Genomic DNA, 22,922 nt, shown 5'->3' on the forward strand with positions numbered 1-22,922 from the left:
TCCACCTGTCCAAAAGGGGTAAGGGAATCTTCAGCAGTAGGCTGGCTAACTTGGTGAGGTGGGCTTCAGCTTTAAACTGAAGGACTTGGGGGTGGGATCCATTGCAAAAATGCTCACACCAGCACGTCCAACGGGGGAGTAAGTCAGGCCAAGCAGTGTGGTGACAAATGTCCCTTAGCTGTCTCCCAAGAGGTGAAACAGGAGAGGAATCACCTCAAGTGTACATATATGAATGCACACAGTCTAGGTAACAAACAGGAGGAACTGGAGCTCCGTGCCCACTGAGAAGGGTATGGCATCATAGGAGTAACTGAAACATGTTGGGACAGCTCAGATGACTGGGGGATCGCAGTGGATGGTTACAGGCTCTTTCATAAGGACAGGCAGGGTAGAAGAGGTGGAGTCGCACCCTACGTTAAGGAAAATCTTGAATGTATCAAAGTCAACTATGGTGATTGCAACTGCTCTATCAAATGCCTCTGGGTTAAAGTCAAAGGGGTTGTCTCCAAGCAGGACCTCACAGTGGGCATCTGCTATCGACCTCCTAGCCACGATGATGATGCTGACGAAGCGATACCTGGGGCACTAAAGCAAGCTTCTGGCCAACAGAACCTGGTCCTGATGGGTGACTTCAACTACCCAGACATCTGCTGGAAGAACAATACAGCAGCTCACATGTCATCCGCCAAGTTCCTGGAATATATAGAGGACTGTTTCCTGACACAAATGTTAGATGTGCCAACCAGGAATGAGGCACTGCTGGACTTGCTATTCACAAACCGAGAAAACCTGCTTTGTAATATCTCGGTTAGTGACAGTCTTGGCTCCAGTGACCACGATATTGTGGAGTTCGGGATCCTGCTGAGTGTGCTGAAGGTCAGCTCTAAGGCAAGGGTTCTGGATTTTAGAAGAGCAAACTTCAGTTCACTGAGGGCTCAGCTGGGAGGGATTCAATGGGAAGCTTCCATGGAAGACAAAGGAGCTAGTGAGTGCTGGGAGTTCTTCAAGAACTCTCTATTGGAAGCACAAACCCAATATATCCCCTACAAAGGAAAGGGAAGTAAGCAGAGCAAGAGACACCCTTGGCTCAATCATGACCTCCTGGATCTACTCAAATCCAAAAGGGAAGAACACCAGAGATGAAGAAGTGGAGGATTATCTGTCAAGAGCTACAAGGGCATTGCCAGAGCGTGCAGACATGCAGTTAGAAAAGCAAAAGCCCAGCTCGAATTGAAACTGGCTGTAGAAGTCAAAAATAACAAGAAAGCAGAAAAAGAAGGAAAACATAGGCCCACTGTTAAACAGAAAAGGAGAGTCAATCACCAACGATGCTGAAAAGGCAGAGGTCCTCAACAACTTCTTCACCTCTGTCTTTACCAGCACTTCCGGGTCCCAGGGTTTGGGAACGAAATTGCCGATTGATCCCAGCACTGACCCACCATTAGTGAAGGAAGAGTTAGTACATGAATTATTACAGGAGCTGGACCCCTACAAATCAATGGGCCCTGACGCCATCCACCTGAGGGTGTTGAGAGAAATGGCTGACATCATCACAAGGCCACTCTCCATAATCTTCGAGAAGTCACGGAGAACGGGGGATGTCCCAGAGGACTGGAGGAAGGCAAATGTTACCCCTACCTACAAGAAAGGCTCGAGGGAGGATCCAGGTAACTATAGGCCCATCAGCCTTACCTCAATCCCTGGGAAAGTTATGGAATGAATCCTCCTGGGGGCCATCACAAGTCAAATGAAGCCCGTGATTAGGAAAAGCCAACATGGCTTCACTAAAGGCAGATCGTGCTTGACAAACCTGGTGGCCTTCTATGACAAAGTGACTTGTCTGGTTGACATGGGGCGGGTGGTGGACATTGTCTACCTGGACTTCTCCAAGGCCTTTGATACGGTTCCCCACAATCTCCTTGTGGAGAAATTAATGCGTTATGGCCTAGAAAAGTGGTCTATGCAGTGGGTGGGGAACTGGCTGACAGGCTGCACCCAAAGGGTGGTGGTAAATAGCTCCTTTTCCAAGTGGCAACCTGTCACAAGTGGAGTGCCCCAGGGATCAATATTGGGCCCAATGTTATTCAATATCTTTATAAGTGATCTGGATAATGGGATCAAGTTAGCCTGATGAAGTTTGTGGATGACACCAAATTGAGTGGGGAAGCAGACACTCCAGAAGGGAGAGCTGCTCTGCAGGAAGATCTGGATAGGCTGGAAGAGTGGGCCAGCAAGGACCTTATGAAGTTCAGCAAGGACAAGTGTAAGGTCATGCACCTGGGAAAACATAATCTGGGAGTGCAGCACAGACTGGGATCCACCTGGCTGGAGAGCAGCTCTGTTGAAAGGGACCTGGGGGTCCTGGTGGACAGGAAGCTCAGTATAAGCGAACAGTGTGCTGCTGCGGCCAGGAAGGCCAACAGGGTGCTGGGTTGCATCAGAAAGGGCATCGCCAGCAGAGATAAAGAAGTCATCATCCCACTCAGCACAGTAGAGTACTGGAGTGTACTAGAGTGGAGTACTATGCACAGTTCTGGTCCCCTCTATACAAAAAGGATGTGGACAGGCTGGAAGGGGTCCAGAGAAGGGCCACCAAGATGATCAAAGGACAGGGAAGCTGCCATACAAGGATAGGCCAGGAGAACTGGGTTTGTTCAGCCTTGAGAAAAGGAGGCTCAGAGGGGATCTCATCACCATGTACCAGTGCTTAAGGAGTGGCTACAAAGAAGATGGAGACTCCCTTTTTACAAGGAGTCACATGGAGAGGACAAGGGGGAATGGACACAAGTTGCTCTTGGGGACATTCCGATTGGGCACAAGAGGGAAATTTTTCACATTGAGGACAGTCACCCATTGGAATAATCTCCCCAGGGAAGTGGTTGACTCGGCCATGTTGGACACTTTGAAGAGTTGTCTGGACAGGGTGCTGGGCCATCTTGTCTAGACTCTGCTCTTCCTAGAAAGGTTGGACTAGATGATCCCTGAGGTCACTTCCAACCTGTGATTTTGTGAGAATTATTTCCTTTCCTTTATGTTTCTACTTGTGTTTCAGAGAATAAATAAATTTCCTTCCACCAGGAGGAAAATTGCTTTGTGACTAAAATGGCATTAGACTGTTTCCTATGATTTTTCTGAAAGCACAGAAAAGTAACAGCAAAAAAAGAGCGAACAAATACTGCTGCGTGAAGAGATTTGAAAAATAAACCATGTTTTACAGCATATATTTCAGAAGTTCTGAAGCCAGAAGGAATTTAGTTCTTCTGCATAACAACAGGCCTTAGCCCTTTTTTAATTAATTCCTGTTTAATTAAAACTTAACAACAACAACCCAGTCTTGACTTAAAGTATTAACAGTTTTGTGGAACCTGCTGCATTATTTCGCAAGTGGTTCCAAAGGCAATTACCATCATTGTCAAAACTCCCCGCTTGATTTTAAATTTGAATGGATCTAGCTTCAACTTCCAGCTAGTGGATTTTGTTATATCTTTGTCTGTTGTATTGAGAAGCCTGTTATTATCAAATACATTCCCCAAGGCATTTACAGAGAGTGAAAAACTCACACTTTATACACCATATACATATTTGTTTATGGATGGAGGATGAAAGACTCCATCTGTGAAGCTTATCAAAGGGAAGGTTAAGGCATTGTTTAGAACAGTATTTGCATCTAACATAATAACTTGGAGGGGAAAGGTTTTTATTCATGTGAGCTGAAGAACGAGGTAGGTATAGAATCCTTTATTTTTTGAAGTATTGGTAACACATAGAGGTTCAGATGAGTCTCAGCCTGGCGTTTTCTAAGTGGCAGCAGCCACACCTTGTTTCTTGCAAGCAGAGATGACTCAGACTGCAGCTCTGGAGAGGGGGAGATGGAAGGCAGTGAAGGTTGTGAAAATACCTTGACCCTGTGCATGTGTTCTGATCCATGCTTCAGCCTACGGATAATGTGTGGACAGAGCCCTGTGCACATATCTGGCATGTTTTCGGCAAAGGGTACAAAACCAGCAACCATTCGCCTTTCTGTTAGAGGTAGCAAGGTAAATGAGAAACTGTCCACCAGCTCTTCCTGCCACTTACTATGCACTTGCTCACTTTTCCCCAGCAGAAGAAATGGAACAGAATAATGTGCAATGAATAAAAGGGCTAAAAGGAACTGGAAGAAGAGTGCGGTCTGGGTTTCTCCATATTTATTCCCACAAGTTCTGCAGACGCTAAAAACAGACTGAATACAAGTCCCTTAGATGTGCCTTACATCCCATTAGAAAGGTGATTTCACTAAGGGTTATATGTGCATCTGTAAAGGGCATATCTGGAAAAAGTACCCGAGACGCTTGAGAAGTGCTAGTCTGATTGAGGGTTATGTATTTGGCCATGTTTTATTCCTAATTACTACAAAACCAAATTTTTATATATAGCAAAGTTATGACGCACATTCTGAGTGACACTGTACCACAGGAAATACCTTTTCATGGATCAGGGCACTAGTGGCTACTAAAGATACCTTGTTTTGACCCATGGAATGAAGGAGGTAATAAGCATATTCTGAGCCCTTTGATACAAGTCCGTTATACATATTTGTCTCTTCTGATGCTGCCAGCACCCTGGTGGGTATCATAAAATAAGAAATACATAACTCTGTTATGACAGGAGGCTGTCTGCATTACAGTAGTAAATATGTAAGCTCATAGATCAAGAATCTTTGTGCGAAACCTTTCCACTGATTTTAATGGAAGACAGAATAGGGAGCAGATTTTTTAAAAAATAAAGAAACATTAATTTCCAGGATTGTAAAGCAAAAAAAAAAAAACAAACCACAAAAACAAAAAAAACAACAAGTGAAGCAGAACATATGAGCCGGGCATAGTAATCACCACTAAAATCCTGACTGTTTTCTTCAAGTCTTGTTGTAGATGATAAATATCATACACTTTAATATGTAATAAATATCATCTGCTTCATGCATGATCTAAGTACTAACTACATACTAACACAAATAAAAGCACCAATCCTGGGCATTATAAGTTAAAACAATAAGGCAGAGTAGAATCCAGACAAAGAATCCTACTTATGTAAAGAATATAGAAGGCCCACATGATCTGTACATAAAATTTTCTAAGAGACACTTAATTTTTTAAATACACAACATAAGCAGAGTATAAAATGTTTTTCAAGGATGCCCTTGCACACAGGATGTTGTTAGTACCTGATGAGGCAATCAGCGGTCACTGCTAATGCACAGAATGCAGCTTCTTGCAAAGGCTAATGTTAAGCAAAGGAAAAATTAAGATTAATATCACTTGAAGAAGAGTATTTGACCTGATTCGACCTATTGTACTGATAAAGGTCCTCTGGACTTCAAAGGATTGACACAGTCAATTTCAAAGTGGATGCCAACATAAATAAGGATTATAGACTCTGCATCTGGGTCTTCATATACTTGTCCATAACAACACAAACACTCAAATTCACTAATGGCTTTCTCTTTTTTAAGTAGAAAAATGTATTTTCAAGGAAATTCTGATCTGTGTTTTTTAGGTTGCCCTCTGCGTGACTGTGATGAAGAACTGCATACTCAGGCTGATACAAATTTGATTCTATCAGAAAGCTATACCTGCTTTCTTGACCAAAATGCAAAACCTGAGCAAGGAGTTATGTAAGTTATTTAAGCTTTCTCTAAAATGGGATAACTCTTTGGAATTCATTCTATCCAGTTCATTCAGGAACTATTTATGTGGTCTATAAGTTGTCATAAAAAGAGTAATATTAGTATAATAAAGTACAGTATTAGTATAATAAAAATATTCAGGGCTTAGGATATGCTATCTGTACCACTGGTGAATTCATAGTTTAAACTGCAGATATGAAAGAAAAGATTAAGCTGCATACCAATTTCCACAATAGACTATTCGCAGACCTTATATTTAATTCTCTGCTGAGACGACAAACTATCAGGGAGATATAATCACAGCTGGTGCTCTACGGCTATGTTATTAAGGAAATCATGTCCCAGGCAAGCACTGACCTAGGACAAATATGAAGAAGGGGACATGAAGAAAAGTAACCACAACAGCAACCACAGTAATTATAATCAGGCATAGTAAATTCTGAAAGTGTCAAACTGAAAATGGTGCTCCAAATACCTGTTTTAGGTTTAGTGTCCAATATGGAAAAAATAAATTAAAAAAAAATCTGTTTGGAAGCTATGTAGAAACAGAATTTTATAGCAGTATTAAACTAGCTAAAATTAGCCTTTCTTACAACATCTCAAGATATATGTGATAATTCATATACATCTTAAGTAGCTCTTTGCAGGACAAACTCTTAGAAGTTAAGCAATGTGGTGCGAAGTTTCCTCTTCCATAACCACAACATTTATCTACTTAAGACATTTGAATGCACTTTCCATACCATGTTACCATCTGTGCACACTGACCAAATGGCAAAAGCAGAAGATATTGATCTCTGTCTTTCCATGCTGGTACGAACACCAGGGCTTTTGGAGACTTACATGAATCCATCATTATTAATAGAAGCAACACATGTATAAGTTTCACTTTGATGAGCAAATGGACTCAGGAACACCTCTAACTTGAACCTCTTTTAGTTACACTAGGATGAGAGGCATAATAGGTCTCCCAAAGTACTTGTGTCCCGTAGTTGGACATCAGCCAAAATACACTAGTTCAGCACTTTATCTCTTATCCTCCTTTTAGACTGAGAAATTAGTCTCTCTTATAATTAAACAAATGCAGATGGAAACCCTGGAGTAAGTGCGGGTTGTGGGAATGACCAATTAGGAAACATAAGATTAAAATGATCCTGCTCCTGGATGATGGTGCTAGTTTTCCTTAATGTAAAAGAAGTTTTTTGTCTGTCTTCCCATTTAGAAATGAGCTCTGCTCCCATGAAACTGTCAGATAAGTCCAAGATTTTCAGTTCAGTGTTGCTGTTGATGTCCCTTTGGGAGAACCAAACCCAGCTCTCTCTGCTCCCCTCCACATTCTTCCATTTTGGCAAAATCCTGTTCTTTCTCCAGATAAAAACAGTGTTTTGCAGTAGGAAAAAGAAACAGCATGAAGGTACCGGACTGCAAAAGTCTTTCTGACATAATTCAATAGCCCTGGCTGAAATAGAAAGACAGGAATATTTTTTGTTCATTTAATATCTAACATTTTTACTCTTCTTCTGTCCTTTTTCTTTCCATTCATGGATTAGAGATGGACTTCTATAACCCTGAAGAACTAATAACAACAATTTGGTATCCTAAGAGCATGCCATAGCTCGATCTTATCTGATTTTGTGCCATGAATTTATTACACTTTAATTCAAACATTTACCTAAGGAATGGCATCTTTACATGAATAAAAAGTAGGAGAGATCACATACATAAGTATATGCCCCAGTCATCAATTTAATAAAAAAGTTATCTTTTCCTTCTACGTACATTTACAAAATACTCTCACTTCTAACCCAGTACTTGTTTGTGAACTGTTCGACTGGCTTGGGTGAATACATGCAAATGAAAAAGCTGCTTTATTCTGACTGAATAACATGTCACAGTAAATGAAGAAAGTGAGCTGCTGTAGAGAAAACATCAATTAAACCAAGGAGAACTGTGTGCTCAAGCTTGGAGTTTGTTTGGAACTGCTCTAGGAAAAAAAAAAAGGAAAACCAATCAAGCAACCAAATGAACAAACAAACAAAAGAAACCCCAAAAACCAAAAACAAATGAGAAAAGAATCCCATCTCAAACTATATTCAGAAAGCTGTAGCTGGAAGCAGACACAGTCATAGTCAGAAATCTGCCGGTCTACTGTAAGATAACTTAAAGATATCTACTTGTCTTATAGATATCTTATAGATATCTACTTCTATCTACTTTATATCAGTCAGATACTAGGATATGACTAAATGACTCTTGTGTTACATTCCACAAAATTTTTATAGTTGCCTGATTGCCAGATGTTCTGTGCATGTTTACGGCCATATGAAAGTAAGACAAAAAATATACATACATGCACATATAAATTTACGCATGTCAGTGATAGGGAGGGTCAATGTACTGCATTGTAATATAGCATATGTTTTATTATCTTCGTTGTTTTAAATAGTGTCAGAGAGTAGAGTAACAGAAGACTCTTTCCCTATTATTTTTGAGTTTCTTTTTAAAATAAAACTTAGTTTAAAATGAAATATCACTAACAAATCCACAGGTTCCTGTCAAAAGAGACTGTTCAACTGTACATCACAACTTAATAATAAAAAATCATTTAAGACTGCTATTTTTCACTTATGATTTTAAACTTTGAACTCATCATGATAATCAAGAACTTTACATTCAGATACCATGTACTTGACCATTTTGTAATATTTATAATTTACAGATAACAAGTCTTCTTAGTGAAACTTGAAAACCAGCTTAAAATTAATTGATTCTCATGCTTTATGCACTATACACTATTACTATTTACACCACGGCTGAATGCCATATAGAATGGGAACAAGCAGGCTCTTAGTTTATTGGCATATTTAGTGGTTTTCTCTCATATTTTCTAACACAATCAGCCATAGCTCTTCTTTTAGAAATACACAAGGATATTGGAGGTCTCTATCGGTTTCATTTTTCCTGTGTGCCCAGTCCAGAGTGATACTGGTTCTGTTCCCTACTTGTATCTAGATAGGTTCCAGTTCATAGCTTGATACTTTGATGCCCGTTTTATACAGAAGAAAAAGGATCATAGAGGGGGATCTAAGCCAAGGAGAAGCTATGTTTAGAAAAGCCAAGGGGAATTTAGGAGAACATGACAGATCGAATGGTTGTACTTCAGCCATTTAGGCACACCAAATTTAAAAAAAAAAAACACCAACCAAAGATTTAAAACATACGTCCTCTTCTGCTTGGAAAAAGAAGTAGTATACACACCCTTATAGAAGGTAAATTTAAAACTGAGAAGTGCATCAGAGAGTAATGAAAGAATAAATATACTTGGATACCTGGAATTTTATTATATTAATTCCTCATGATAAATTATATGAAAGTTACGTCCTCACTATGAATTCCAAATTCAACAGACAATGATATCCCAAACCAAAAAGAATATGTAAGAAGATTTGGAGGGGGAAGTAGAAGGCTCTAAATGCTTAAATCAGAGGTAAATATCCAGAAGCTTTCTTCAGAAGGTTCCGCAGTATTAAAGCAGTATTTGACAAGTCTCACTTCCTCCCCCTTAATCAAACTCTTCTTCTATTACGATAAGAATATTACATTCTTACCTGAAGCACATTTCAGCTGGTAAAGTGGTTAACAGAGACAGCAGCAAACTGGAGGGGGATGGAGGGGGGGAGTGGGGGACAGTGAGCTAAAAGCTTTGTCTCTAAAATACTGTGCTGATGTTCCACAGAGACCTGAAGCGCAGGTGGAATGTGTGAACAGTGAAGATTAGCACATAATTCCTGATCTTTCCTTCAAAGCAAGTACAGACTATACAGATTCATAGCTAGAAACTTCAGCACGTCGGTTATATTGAACAGAATCTGAACAGCAGCTATGGCACTATGTAACGTTGTGCCTGTAATTTTACACAGCTTTCACTACGTTATTGATCAGTGACGGGTGTCTGCTTCCACAGCATCACTCCCATGTTGCATGCATTTAGCTTGCTAGGCAGGAATTTGCACAAGAACATGGAGTAATGCTGGAGTAATGCAATGACTGCCTTTCCGAAAGAGCCCTCATCCATATATAACACCAGGGTGAATTTACCGAATGTTACGCATTTCATAGATCATGACCACCACTTCTTCATTTCTAGAAAATTCAGACTCACAGAGTTGGGCTTTACTTTTAGATATGTTCGCTATTTGAAATCTCATCCATGAGTCTAAAATGGGGTTTTGTTGTCAAGAAAAACAAAACAGAAGTATTGCTGCTTCAATAGGGTAACCATCTTTACTCCCTTTGAAGTTTGGTTGCTATTTAAAAAAAAATAAAAATCTTGATTTCAAGCAAGTTCCTGCTGTCAGCACCATGTAAACAACATAACTCAAAAGGACTGGCACGTTATGGCCAGTGTAATGAGGAAAGACTATGATTTATAGGACATGAAGAATGAATGACTGTGTTGCTTTACCAACGATACCTGTGGAACGAAGCGTAGACAAAGGACAGTACAAAAAGAGTTTGAATTATTGCTTGTGTGCAGCATTTAAAGGAATTTTCTCTAAATATATGGGCAGAATGTAATACTTAAAAAAGCACATTTGGCTGAAGGCATAGGTCATCAAAGATCTACACACTAAACCAGCATATAATTGAGCTGGAGGATTCTGAGATTTGTAAGTGATTTAACATCTTTGCTGTTCAATCATGAGTCAGAAAGAAATTTACCAATACTCATTTTTCCCTAAACTACCACTGTTCTATACCTTGAGTTTAATTTTTCCTTTACCCAACTCTTAATACTAAAAGGAAAATATTAAACAGAGGGCATATTTAATTTGAAAAGGGAAGGGAAGGGAAGGCAAGGCAAGGCAAAAGGCAAGGCAAGGCAAGGCAAGGCAAAGGAAAGGAAAAACCCAACAAAACAAAACAAAAAACCCCAACCCTACAGAGCAGCCCATATTTTTCACTCTGGGTGTAGAAATAGCTTCTCACTGTTTTAAGGACTCTGTAGACTCCTATTCATTTTTTTCCTTTTTTTTTTTTTAAAGTAAGGGATCTTAGAATTAGGTATGAAAATCAGGTTTTCAATTTATTTTCTTGTGCTAGAGAGCTCAAAAATGCCTGAAAATAATTTCAAATTTTTATTACTGCCTGTAAAAAGAACAAAGTATGTATGTGAAAATATATTTTATCTTTGTTACTTTGCACTAAACTTTTACACTTTTACTTAAACCTCTCCTCTGACTTTTATGAAATTTTACCATTAATTTACCAAAAAATAGTTCTTCTGGTAAATAATTGTGCATTAAAACAGCACATTCATGTGAGCTTTCCCGAAAAACCTGTATGATGCTGAGATGTTGTTTTGTGCAAATTATCTCTGAAGGAATCACATATATAAGACAAGTTTTCAGAAGAATATTAAAAATTTTTAAAATAGATAATTTTTCTGCATTCTTTAAAATTTCTCCCATTGTTGTCATTAATTTATGTGTCCCTGCTTATTGTGAATATAAAGAAAAATCTCTCACAGTCCTGTATTTCTATGAATACCTTTTCCTCTTTCAAAAACTGATATTTGTTGTTTGAGTTGAGCATTGTAAATGGGGGGGGGGGGGGGGAAGTGTCACAGAAGAGACACACATTTAGAATAGACTTCTGAGAGAAGGATACACTTTATACCCAAATATGAGAAAAATAACAGTTGGTACTAATTCCATGTATAGGTTTTTTAACGTTGCTTTATTTTAAGCATGACATTGTACGTATGTTTTTTACAGAGGCCATCACACAGGATTAACAAATGGTTAGGTTCAAAATTGCCATCTGGAAGAAAGGTTATAGGTTGTCTTATACCACTGGGTCTCCTGAGAAACGCAGTGATTTCCATTTGTTTCCATTTTTTGCAGGTCACTTTTAAGGCAAGCACTGAACACTCAGAACCAACAAACCATGACTTTTCTTTTTCCACCTTGCTGCCGAAAATACCAGCCACACTCTAGTGCCCAACTCATTTTGGTGCTTGTCTCCTTGCTACTGTGGAGCACAATGGAATGTCCTGTTTACCAGTACAGTGTGTTCCACAATTCTCTCTTATCAAACTAAAATCACCTTGCTTGAAAAATAGAGAATCATAATACAAAAACAATGCATAAAACCTGCAGTGAAAATCATACCTAAAAAACAAATGCAGGGAGGAGCTGTAATAGTTGGAAACACTGCAATAGGCTGTTCCATCACATAGATTGGGAATATGTCTAAAATATTAAAATGTTGAAAAGAATACTTTTTAAATTGTGTGCATTAGATATGTAACCAGAAATAATGAGAAGTGTCTCTAATTTCAGCATAATAGATAATATAGAAAATATAAGTAACAATCACTTTTAAAATTGATGTCATGCTAATAGCATTCTTAACATTTTTAATCAAGCTACAGAAATATGCACACACTTGTCATATAATAGGAAGCAAGCTCTGACTCATAATATTCTTGACTGTTTGAGCCAAAATAACATTAAGAACTACAGAGAGATTTCAAAGCTTACCAAAGTGTTTCAGCCAAATGATGATTCGATTTAGAGTTTACGCCATGTGTGATCTCTGAGTCAGTTGTTTTGCACCCAGACTCTTTGTCTTAATTTTTAGAAAAACAACCGTTCCATTTTCCTTTCAGAGACTCAGATGATGTTACTCTACTTGATGCCTATTACAATTTATGTTCACTTCTATATGATTATTATTATTAAGAGCAGCATCTTCATCATTGTAGCAGCTAGGGCCCCTAGTCATGGATGAAGACTTCACTGTGCAGGGCATTGTGGAAGTACAGAATTAAAAGAGAAAAAACACCCTCCTCATAACTATTTTTGTAATTATTAAAGAAAAAGAAGATGGGGAGATAGAGCTAAGGGGAACCAACAAGAAAAAAACATGTCCTTTTGTCACAGCTACTGTCCTCAGTACCCTGTCTGCTCTGCCAAGTCCTCTGGGCAAAGAACTTTGACAGGGGAACTGAAGGCAATAACTTTTCAGAACCTTTGCTTTCCGTGCCTATTTAATGCATGCACCAGTCTGTCCCTGTATATGGAGCGGGAGGAAAAAAAAAAAAAAAAAGAGAACGCTTTTATCTGGGAGAAAAATAACAGGTGGATACAGGCCAGGATTGGGGGCTGGCCAGAGGTGGGAATCAACATTGCATTGGTGATAACTGGAAGGAGACAGACCTTTAAAGGCCTTGAAAACAGAGAAACACCTCTAATCTGATGTTACAGAAAGCAGACAGAAGTGAAGTGCTGCATTCAGGAAATTGATATGTCAAAACCAATGCATTAACAGAGCATTCTGTAGATCATATTAGAAGGTACTGAGCAACGCAAGGACACTTTGCTGGTTTTTGTTTTGAAGACTGAGGCTTGTATCTCTCCACCTGCACTACCTCTTCTCTTATACATAAGGTTTAGAAAGCAGCCTCAGATCCATGGGATTTATTGAATCTATGGCCTTAGGGCAGAGGTGGCTGCCAGAGTTATAGGTCTGGAGATGGTACATAGCAAGTCGGTGCAGATGTGGCAATGGGGTGCCAGGGACCATGGAGGGAGGCGCTGGTGAGAGGTGGCAGCCCCCAGACTCTACACTTGGAACTCAGAAAGACTGCAAAGCTGCTGAAATGTCACAGAGGAAAGCTGATAGGACCTGCTCACAAGACAAGAAGCCCGAACAACCAACAGCAACATTGTGCCCCTTCCAGAGGATGGGTGTCCTGGCTTTGGCTGAATTTCTACAGATGTGCAGAAGATGTAATGTGCAAAATAAAAACCCCAATTTTTAATCCCTGTGCAAAGGCACCAAATTCATTAAGAGAGTTTGGTTTGCTTAGCCTGAAGGAGAGAAGAGCAAGGGGGAATGAGACAGTTTTAGAAGACCTTCTAATGTCTAATGTCTATCATGGATAAAAGAAAATAAATTTCCTTCAATTATACAAAAGAAGATTCAAATTAGGAAAACAGGAAACAACTGAAAGGTAGGAAGGCTTTTTCTCTAGGGTGCCCACTAGCAAAGGTCTTTAGCGTATTAGAAACACCTGCAAGGTAAGACAGAGACATCTGGGGGGGTGGGGGAGCTAGATGGTCTTCTGAGGTCCCTCTCTGTGCTGGGATTCTTCCTCAACGACCCCAGTCGAAAGACCAGTAGATATAGGATTTGATTAGACAACTTTGAAAAGACATCAAGGCTTCATTTGAAGTCTAAAAGGAAAGGAGAATTCTACTAAGGTTTGTTTTTACACTTCTCTGCTGCTAAAAATACATCTGCCTTACTTCTCATTTGAATTATTCAAGCTTTAATGTGTAGCCTTTGGTCTTTCATTTGTATGGTCCATCAACTAGCTTTATTTGTCAGCTTGAGATATTTATAATTTAATGCTTCAAAAGATTGTGTACATATACATATCAGAACTAATACCATTTTTAATATTAGTATTCAGATTGGTATAGCAATATTTTTCTGACATGAAATATTAAAATACTCAAAGGTTGAAAAAGTCCCGTTCCAGCATTTTTTCCCTGAAATATTTTTTTATAAATTCAGCTAGCATAGAGGACAGAGAAGAAATAAGATTCAGTCCTGTGACTTAAAATGCACGCAAAATCCATTTGGTATAAACAGCTTTTGCAGAGACAAAGATATGATGAGCTAACTGAAGGGAAATCCTGAGGAAAAAACTACTCAAGACATCCTTCAATAACAGGAGAAACAGGGCTGCACACAGAAAGCAATGCAAATAAGGTTGCAAATGGCTGCAGGAGTAGAAGTTATTCCATTAAAATGAAAAGAAGAACAATTTTTGCATTGGTTAAAGTGAGCAATACCAAAATAACTTTGTAAAATAATGCGTGCTGGAATAGCTTTATATGGCTTCTTTTAATGATACGAACATATAAATCCAAGGATATAGGCCATCTGCTTTTAATATAAAGCAAAATTATCAAATAGAGGATAATGAGGACTGACTGTGAAACTCACGTGAATGTAAGTTTCTGTGACTGTACCTGGGACGAAGAGGGAGAAGAAAGCCTGCTGAGAATTTTAAAGAGGTCATTCAAAAAAGGAGGAGGAAAAAGAAAGGGAGATTTTGGATCAGAAAGAAAAAAAATATTTTTCATTTTGGAAGGAATTCTAATTTCACCCATGTCTAAATACATAAAAGCATAAGGTTTTGTTTCATCTCTCCTATATTAATGAAAAATAATATGCATCATTCAGATACACAACCAAAGGTATAAGCATAGTATTTTACATGCAAGGCATTATGTTTGGGTTTTGTCTTACTAAGTGCAGCCACCAACTAAAAATCACTGCTATGATATAAATTAGCTGCAAAAATCTCTTGATAAGAAGTTTCTTGACCTTTCTGTCACCCTTAATTTCAACACTTAGGTTACTGGAATTTCCAGTATATTATAGCAGCAGGGTCTGAAGGGTTCTTATCATTTCCAGATCTTACAGTGAGTTTTACAACTCTACCTGAAGAAACTCTAATTAATATGCTTACATTTGGAAGCCATTTGTAAAACACTGCATTCAAAACAGTATAAGGATGATAGAAGCTAATGATGCTGATGAAGATCTAAAAAGGACCGCACTATTTCAACAAGGTCAAGTGCAAGGCCCTGCACCTGGGCTGGGTAATCTTCAATATCAGTACAGGCTGGTGGATGAAGAGATTGAGAGGAGGCCTGTGGAGAAGGATTTGGGGGTACTGGTGGATGAAAAATTGGACATGAGGCAGCAGCATGTGCTCACAGCCCAGAAAGCAAACTGTATCCTGGACTGCATAAAAGGAAGCGTGGCCAGCAAGTTGAGCAAGGGGATTCTCCTCTTTTTTGACCCCACCAGGAGTACTGCATCCAGTTCTGGGGCCCCCAGCAAAAGAAAGACATGGACCTGCTAGAGCAGGTCCAGAGGAGGGTCCCAAAAATGGTCAGAGGGCTGGACCACCTCTCCTATGAAGAAAGGCTGAGAGAGTAGGTTCAGCCTGGAGAACAGAAGGCTTAAGGGAGATCTTATTGTGGCCTTTCAATATATAAAGGGGGCTTATGAGAATGACAGAGAGAGACTTTTTACCAAGGTCTGTAGTGACAGGACAAGGGGCAACAGTTTTAAAGAGACTAGATTTAGATTGGACATGAGGAAGAAATTTTTTGCAATGAGAGTGGTGAGACACTGGAACAGGTTGCCCAGAGACATTGTGGATGCCCCATCATTGGAAGTGTTCAGTTAGGCTGCATGATGCTTGGGGCAACCTGATCTACTGAAAGATGGCCCTGCCCATGGCAGGGGGGTTGGGCTAGATGATAGCTAAAGGTCCCTTCCAACACAAACTGTTCTATGATTCTATGATGCTGTTTCCTAAAAAAACTATGAAAAGCTTAAGAGCAGAATTCACGATGATGACCATATACTATATGTACCTATGGATAATCATCTAACTTAACTCCCAAGTTTACAACCAAATTGTAAAGCTGAATAGCTAGTATGATAATTTCTACTGAGCCAAACACCACTAAAAAAGTTATGGTAAAGATAAAGCTAATTGTAAGAGATGAATAAACATTGGATTTTTATTCACTTAGTTTTATTAGTTAATTTAGTTTCACTTGTACTGATTTCTTCACACACTTTCTATAAATCTTTAGTTCCTCAAATATCGCTAATCTAAATGTTATAAAATTATAAAGTTCTGTGAAGAGTAGCTACCTAAACATAGCCTGGTTTGCAATTTCCACAGCCATATTCTGGTTTTTTTGACAAAAACATCAGATTACTTTTCAGAAAACAAAGTATCTTAATGTTTTATTTTAGTTTTCCTCTCAGAAAGGAAAGGAATAAAAAGAAAAACACATGCTGGAAAGTAAAGGAGAAAATAAATGAAAAATAAAGTCTGTTCATATGGACAAACTGTTCCTGAATGAAAGCAGCAATGAAACCAATGAAAAGAAGTTAGCTATCCCTCTTCAGGACTCAAGAGGAATGGTCTAATATTTACCAAATGGAAATTATTTCCTGCTGCAGCCATAAGATCTGCAAATCCAGATTTGTCTCAATCTATATGTTTTTATTTCACTTCTAAGGCAACTGGAGCAAGGATATTTATCCCTGTGTAATGTTAAGAGTTTCATCAAAAAGCTGAAACTCAGTATTTGTTTTACTGGGCACTGAAATACTACTTTTTGCTTCTCCATAATAAAAGCTCAGAAGCTTCTAGTGAAATGATATTTTTTGATAAGCATATCTCCTGTTAATTGAAAAACATTCCTGCATCCATAATCCTTTTGGCAGATACTTATCTCTGCTTCTTTCAATATTTGTTGTTCATGATAAATGATGTCATCCATGATACAACTTAGTAGGGCTCTGATCTTGATGAGGGTCTCCATTGTAAAGGAGGCTTTAAATAATAATACTTTGCAGATCTTGCAAAACTGTGGAAATATAGCGGTCCTTGCATAAAGCCTCTGGCAGTAATTGAAAAGTCCAGTGATCCCAACACCCTTGGTATAAAAAGCTGGCTGTGCAATAAGCAGAGTTGCCTCACTCCTCAATAGGGAGTGAAATCAGTGTCTTCATACTCGAAGAAAGTCTCCAATGGCTGCAAATCCTCTATTGCCACATTATTCATTACCCTCCCTAAAAACACTCTTGCAGCTGTTTCATTCACTCTGCGGAAAACCTCTTCTCCAGATGGCGTGGGTAGCCTACCGGAGACTGACGCCAAATCAGACCCTGTTGCAGGAGGTCCAGGGCCAAGGAAAGAGTGAAAGAAAATTCGGTCTCCTCTGAAAATGTGGAACGCCCTTGTGAAAGACACAGAAAGTGATTATTATTTCAGGGACAGAGTTACTATTCTAGTCTGGGGCATAAAAACATCAGTGAAGGGTTACAGCACTTCATTTTCTCTTTGCTCTCTCTTTTCGAAGTTTGCAAAACTACTTGCATTGGGTTAGATGAACTGGAGCTGAAGTAGGTGAAAATTATCTTGTGTTTCTTCAGCATCAGTAGGTCTATGGGGATAAAGCCTTTTGGCTTCACTAGAGGTATGGGCCAGTTCTGCGCTAACCTGTACCCTGTGCAATTGCACTGATGTTAACAAGACCAAGCAAGGTGTGTGCCTGGGAAGACAGTGATGTCGATGCTCGGTTATGCAATCCTCTTGGGGAGGTTTTTCGCTTGCTGTAGTGCATACAGCTGGGAAGGCCATTCATTAACAGTATTTCTTTCAGGATCCCTCTGAACTCAGGATGTCTTTTCTTTTTGGAGTGGTGAAAAAACAAGTGCACTATTATTACAGTTGTTGACACTGTCTTTTACTGGCATGAATAGAGATTATTTGGACAGCAGCAGTAAATGATGTGCAGTAAATCAATCAGGCCTAATTGGCAGAGATTATTAACTAAAGAGACAACAGGGTTTTTCATCTGAAAATAAATGCGCACAATGTGGTAGCTATTGTTGTTGTTTGCATGGGGTGAGCCTTTTCATGGTTTTGATCCGCAAACATGAATGGGGGAGCGTTTAATTGTGGGATGCCTTTTACAGAACACACATTTTAAAACAACAAACATTTCTCCTGGTAAAACAAAAGACAGAATCTGTAATTATTTCTTCATGTACCACTGAATGCTCTAATAAGGAAGTCCTTCTTTTCTGCTACAAAGCATGCAGCTAATGAATATCCCAGCTCCTAGGCTTCAGGTCCTAATGTTCCTTAATATACCACACAGAATCTTATATTTTGAGTATTAATCTAATGCTGTATTTTCCTAATATTTGATAGAGAGTGACACTGACAACTTGCTGCAGCACTAGGACTCTACTTCCGAACTTCTCATCTTACAAAACAAAGGTATCTCATTAAATGGAATAGAACCTGCCAGAAACCAGGTCCATTTGTCAACTCAAAAGGCTGCTGCTTTTTTCTCTTCTGATTTCTTCTGGGTTTGGAAGCTGCTTGACAAAACTTATAGGTCTGTGTAGCAGTTGAGAATATACTCACTACATAAGCTTTTGGAATAGTGAGGATAAAAGTAATTTTTTTAAAAAAATCTTTTTTTGCTGCAATTAAGAGAGACATAGCAGAACAGTTAAATATCACTATTAATGAGGTCCAGTGTGGACAATGTACCATTACATCAGTGCAACCTCAGCTCAATCTGTACCAATCTCACACTGTGGTCATGATTCCGCTGCTAGGAATAAGGAATAATTATCTTTGTAGGTTAGCCATATCCCCAAACATCAGAAGCTACGACACAATAAAGACTTTATTGGCAATATATTTATCTGTTGCCACTGTTAGCCAAGCAATTCTTTTCACATTGCTCAGTGATGTAACTACTCTGACAAAAGATGTTGGCACAGAGCAGGTCTGAGTAGTTAACACTACAGCTGGGAGAAGAATCCCAAGGGAAGAGCAATGCTTCTGATGTACAGAGCTAACCTCTCTGCCACAGTTTTCCTGAAGGATTTAACAAGTTGCCTTCAGAAGGTAACTCAAGGAAAAGATTTGTTTAATTGTATTTACCACCCTTAAGTAAATATGTATATTTTTTTCATGAATAAATGACCCATCTGTCATTATATCACACTAATCCTAAGATAAATGGTTGCTCCGGAGTCTTAATGTACTACCTCATTCAGTGACTGCTCTATAAAACCTCTTTTAATTTTCCCCTGTAACTCAACCTAATAGCAATTCATTCTAAGCAATTTTCTTCAATCCATTTTCTGTTCTAGGAAACAAGTTTGTATAATGGTGCACTTGTTCTTTGTGTCATTCAGACACTTGAAAATGTCAATCTGCTAATGTTCATTTTTTGTCATTAGATTCTTTTTTTCTCTACCATTTCTAATCACTAAAAATACTCCTTTCTTGCGGCTCAGCACCTATTTAAGTGCTACCTCCTTTGTTCTTTTGAAACAGAAGGAATGAGTGATTAGAAACACATATTAATTATCCTTCTACAGATGAGAGGGTAGAACCAAACATAGGCTTTACAACAGCGGATGGAATTATATTAAGAATTTTTATCACTCATCCTTCTATTTTAGACTCTTGACTAATATTACAGTGAATAAAAAATTAAGTCAGTTAAGGTAAAGCTTTCGATTCCTTTCTTAAAAATGATACTTTCTTCTAAATTTTTACACTGTAATTTAAAAAAAATACTACTAATTACCTTAAATTTTGTAGGAAGCTTAGAAAACATCGAGTCATCCTATGATGTTGACTACCTCCTAGCAGACACTCGCACAATACACCCTGATATAGTTACACAACAAAGATAAAATGTCCACTTACTTCTGAAACCAAGATTCCAGTAATAATTTTCTTCCTTTCATTTCAGTGGAGAATAGAAGAGGCAGGAAAAGATTTCAAACTCAAAACTATATAAGAGTTCTCCTTTTTCAAGACCAAGAAATTTCTTAGTTACCTACTTATCAAGAATTAACCCTGGAAAAATGAGTATGCAAAAAACTGCTCAGTACATTTCCCTTTCTCACTACCTTCCTCAGTCAAAAAAACAACAGCACATAACTGAAAATGAAAAACACCTCAAATAAATATAGTACTTAAGTCCCCACTGCTTCTTAGGAGAAAATTTCAAATAGATTACTATATTTAAGTTATCTGAGGCTGTTCTGCAAAACAAGAACGTCAGTAAGCCAAGGTTATTGTGACTTCAGCTTTGCTTAAGCACGTGCTACAGGAGTTTCTCCTCCACTGACACATGCCCAGCCTCCTAACCTGCCGAGAGGATTTTTTTTCCCCTTTCAGCCTAACCACGATGGAATGGAGAATGCAATTAATGTGTCTTCAGATACAAGAGAAGCTTCTAAGTCCACCATTGTGACTGACTTATTACTCCTGAACTATAATTTCGAGCTAGAAAATGAAAAGAACAACAGTGAAACAAAAACCTACAAAGCAGGATCCTCACTTCATATTCTGAGTGCTGCCTGTTACAAAATTAAGGCAAGGTACTACTAAGATAAACTTCCATGAATGAACTTGATATCAGCACATTTGCAAGGGCTTCCTGGGCTTTTTTTTTTTTTCTTTAGACAATGTCAGCGATTTTTATAGCTTCAGAAGTGCGGCTTGCCAGGCTGCTGCTGGCAGCACCAAGTCAGGCCTGAAGGTCTCTGGTGTAAGCAACACTCTTGCTCCCTGGCAGTGGATGACAGTCGACTGAGTAGCCCTACAGCGTGTCTCTGCAAGGAAACTAAAAAATGCATGGATTTTATTACAGCAAGATACTCTATTTTTCCACCACAGCTCAGGCTCACACATCTGCGCCCAATGTTTATCTTCGGCCCCAGCTGGCATACCAGAAATGTTACTGCTGACTGTGTTTCCTTCCTCATCCTCTTTAGACCTCAGTTTCAAATGTCAGTTATGGGGTTCCTTTGAGGTTGCTTATAATCTGCGTTTAGTATCTGACTGTCCTGGTTTAGGAATCCCACATTCTTGGCATAATCCCATTTTACTCAAAATTGGGCTTTGGAATAACTTTAACTGATCTTTGTTTCCATTTAAGATCAGGATGTTCATAAGAGAAAAAGAGATCCCACTTTTTACATTCTCAATTAAGAGAGAGAAAAATTAATAGATGAAATGAGTTTCTGTATAGGGATAAGTAATTTAATTAGTAAATAATAATGTATGTCTAAGCAGCTATGTTTAGGGCTCTTCTGAGGCTGATTCTAAAAAATAGCCACTGCTAAATACACATTACTTACCTAGATGGTCCTTTATGTGATGCAATAAAGTAAATTATTTTTGTACAGTATATGCCATAACATGATTCTTCCCTCTTTTTTCTTTTTTTTTTCTTTTTCCATAGGAGGTCTGTCAAGTCCCTTCTGCATCAGTTTCTGTTATTTCACATTCTTTCATCTACCAAGGCATAGTAAAGCATTTCAATATTTATTTCTTTTTGCTGAGGTCACACCCTTCACTTTCTGATTCCACTTCCTGGAAATTAAAATCATAGAATTATAATGTTTTATCTGCAGGGAACATCTGGATGGCATCTTATACAATGTCCCTGGAAATCTGAAAAGCTAACTTAAAGTTCTGTTAGTAACTTTTGTCACATACTCCCTAGAACATTTGAACAAATAAACCACTGGACTAATAACGGAATGAATGACTTCTACTGGAAGCTAACTACATTTAAAAGGAAGAGATAATACAACCTCAACAACACCTTGCTGAAATTTTAAGCTAGATTCACCTGTATAGAAAGAATTTTACTTGTCTCTATTTCTTTAAAAAGACTCTAGTGATTTTGTAGTTTAATTGTCTATTACTCCACTAGGGTACATAAACAGAGGTATTTATTTGTGAAAGAAAATAAGAAAGCATATGCAGTATAATACAGACAGGGGATAAAATGTTGGTTTTTTTTTAAATGGGGGAGATATTATATATAGGGAGCATTGTAACGAAGAATGTATTGGTATAAATCTTTAAAGAAAAAAAATCCCTTTTTTCCTTTAAAGTATCAACTAACTATTTAGCATTAAAATACCCAGAAAACCTGTTGTTCATAGTGAGTTATCTTCCTTTATATTACCAGGTGCTCTCAACTTTGAAATGGAATCACCCTGTAAGTTACCTGAATATGTGTCCCATTTAGTTTGATCTAATTACTACCTATAGATATTCCTTTATGTTCTTTGGAAGAATGTCACAATAGTAACCTGAACTAACTGAGCTCCCAAAATTAGAGCTCCATTAGAGGATAGGTTCAGAAAAACAAACCACCACACAGCACATCTTTGACACAGTATTTTTCAGTCCACACGTAAGGAATTACCGGCCACAACTTGTCCTCAACCTCATATGTTATCACCTGTCAGGATAAAATATCTATATCAGCCCTTAGAAGAAAACATTTCAGAATTCCTTCAGAAATATTTCAGAAATATTCAGAAAAACACAAGACACTTGATGAGTTGTTAGGTGTCACAAGTTTATCCCTTGATATTAACATGTCCATCATCAGTTAAGGCTTTGGGGGCTCAAAATACTCAGAAGGACTTCATAATGTTGAAAATAACACAGCAAGCAAAATTGCATCTATCTGTTCATAGGGCTGACAAAATTAATAAGATAAAAGTCAAAGCTGGCATTTCAATAGCTGGTAATAGGATGAATTGGAGATGTTACAATCCACAATGTCCAAAAAGTTCC

The sequence above is a fragment of the Phalacrocorax carbo genome, chromosome 4 (genome assembly GCF_963921805.1).
Source record: "Phalacrocorax carbo chromosome 4, bPhaCar2.1, whole genome shotgun sequence".
Lineage (NCBI taxonomy): Eukaryota > Metazoa > Chordata > Aves > Suliformes > Phalacrocoracidae > Phalacrocorax > Phalacrocorax carbo.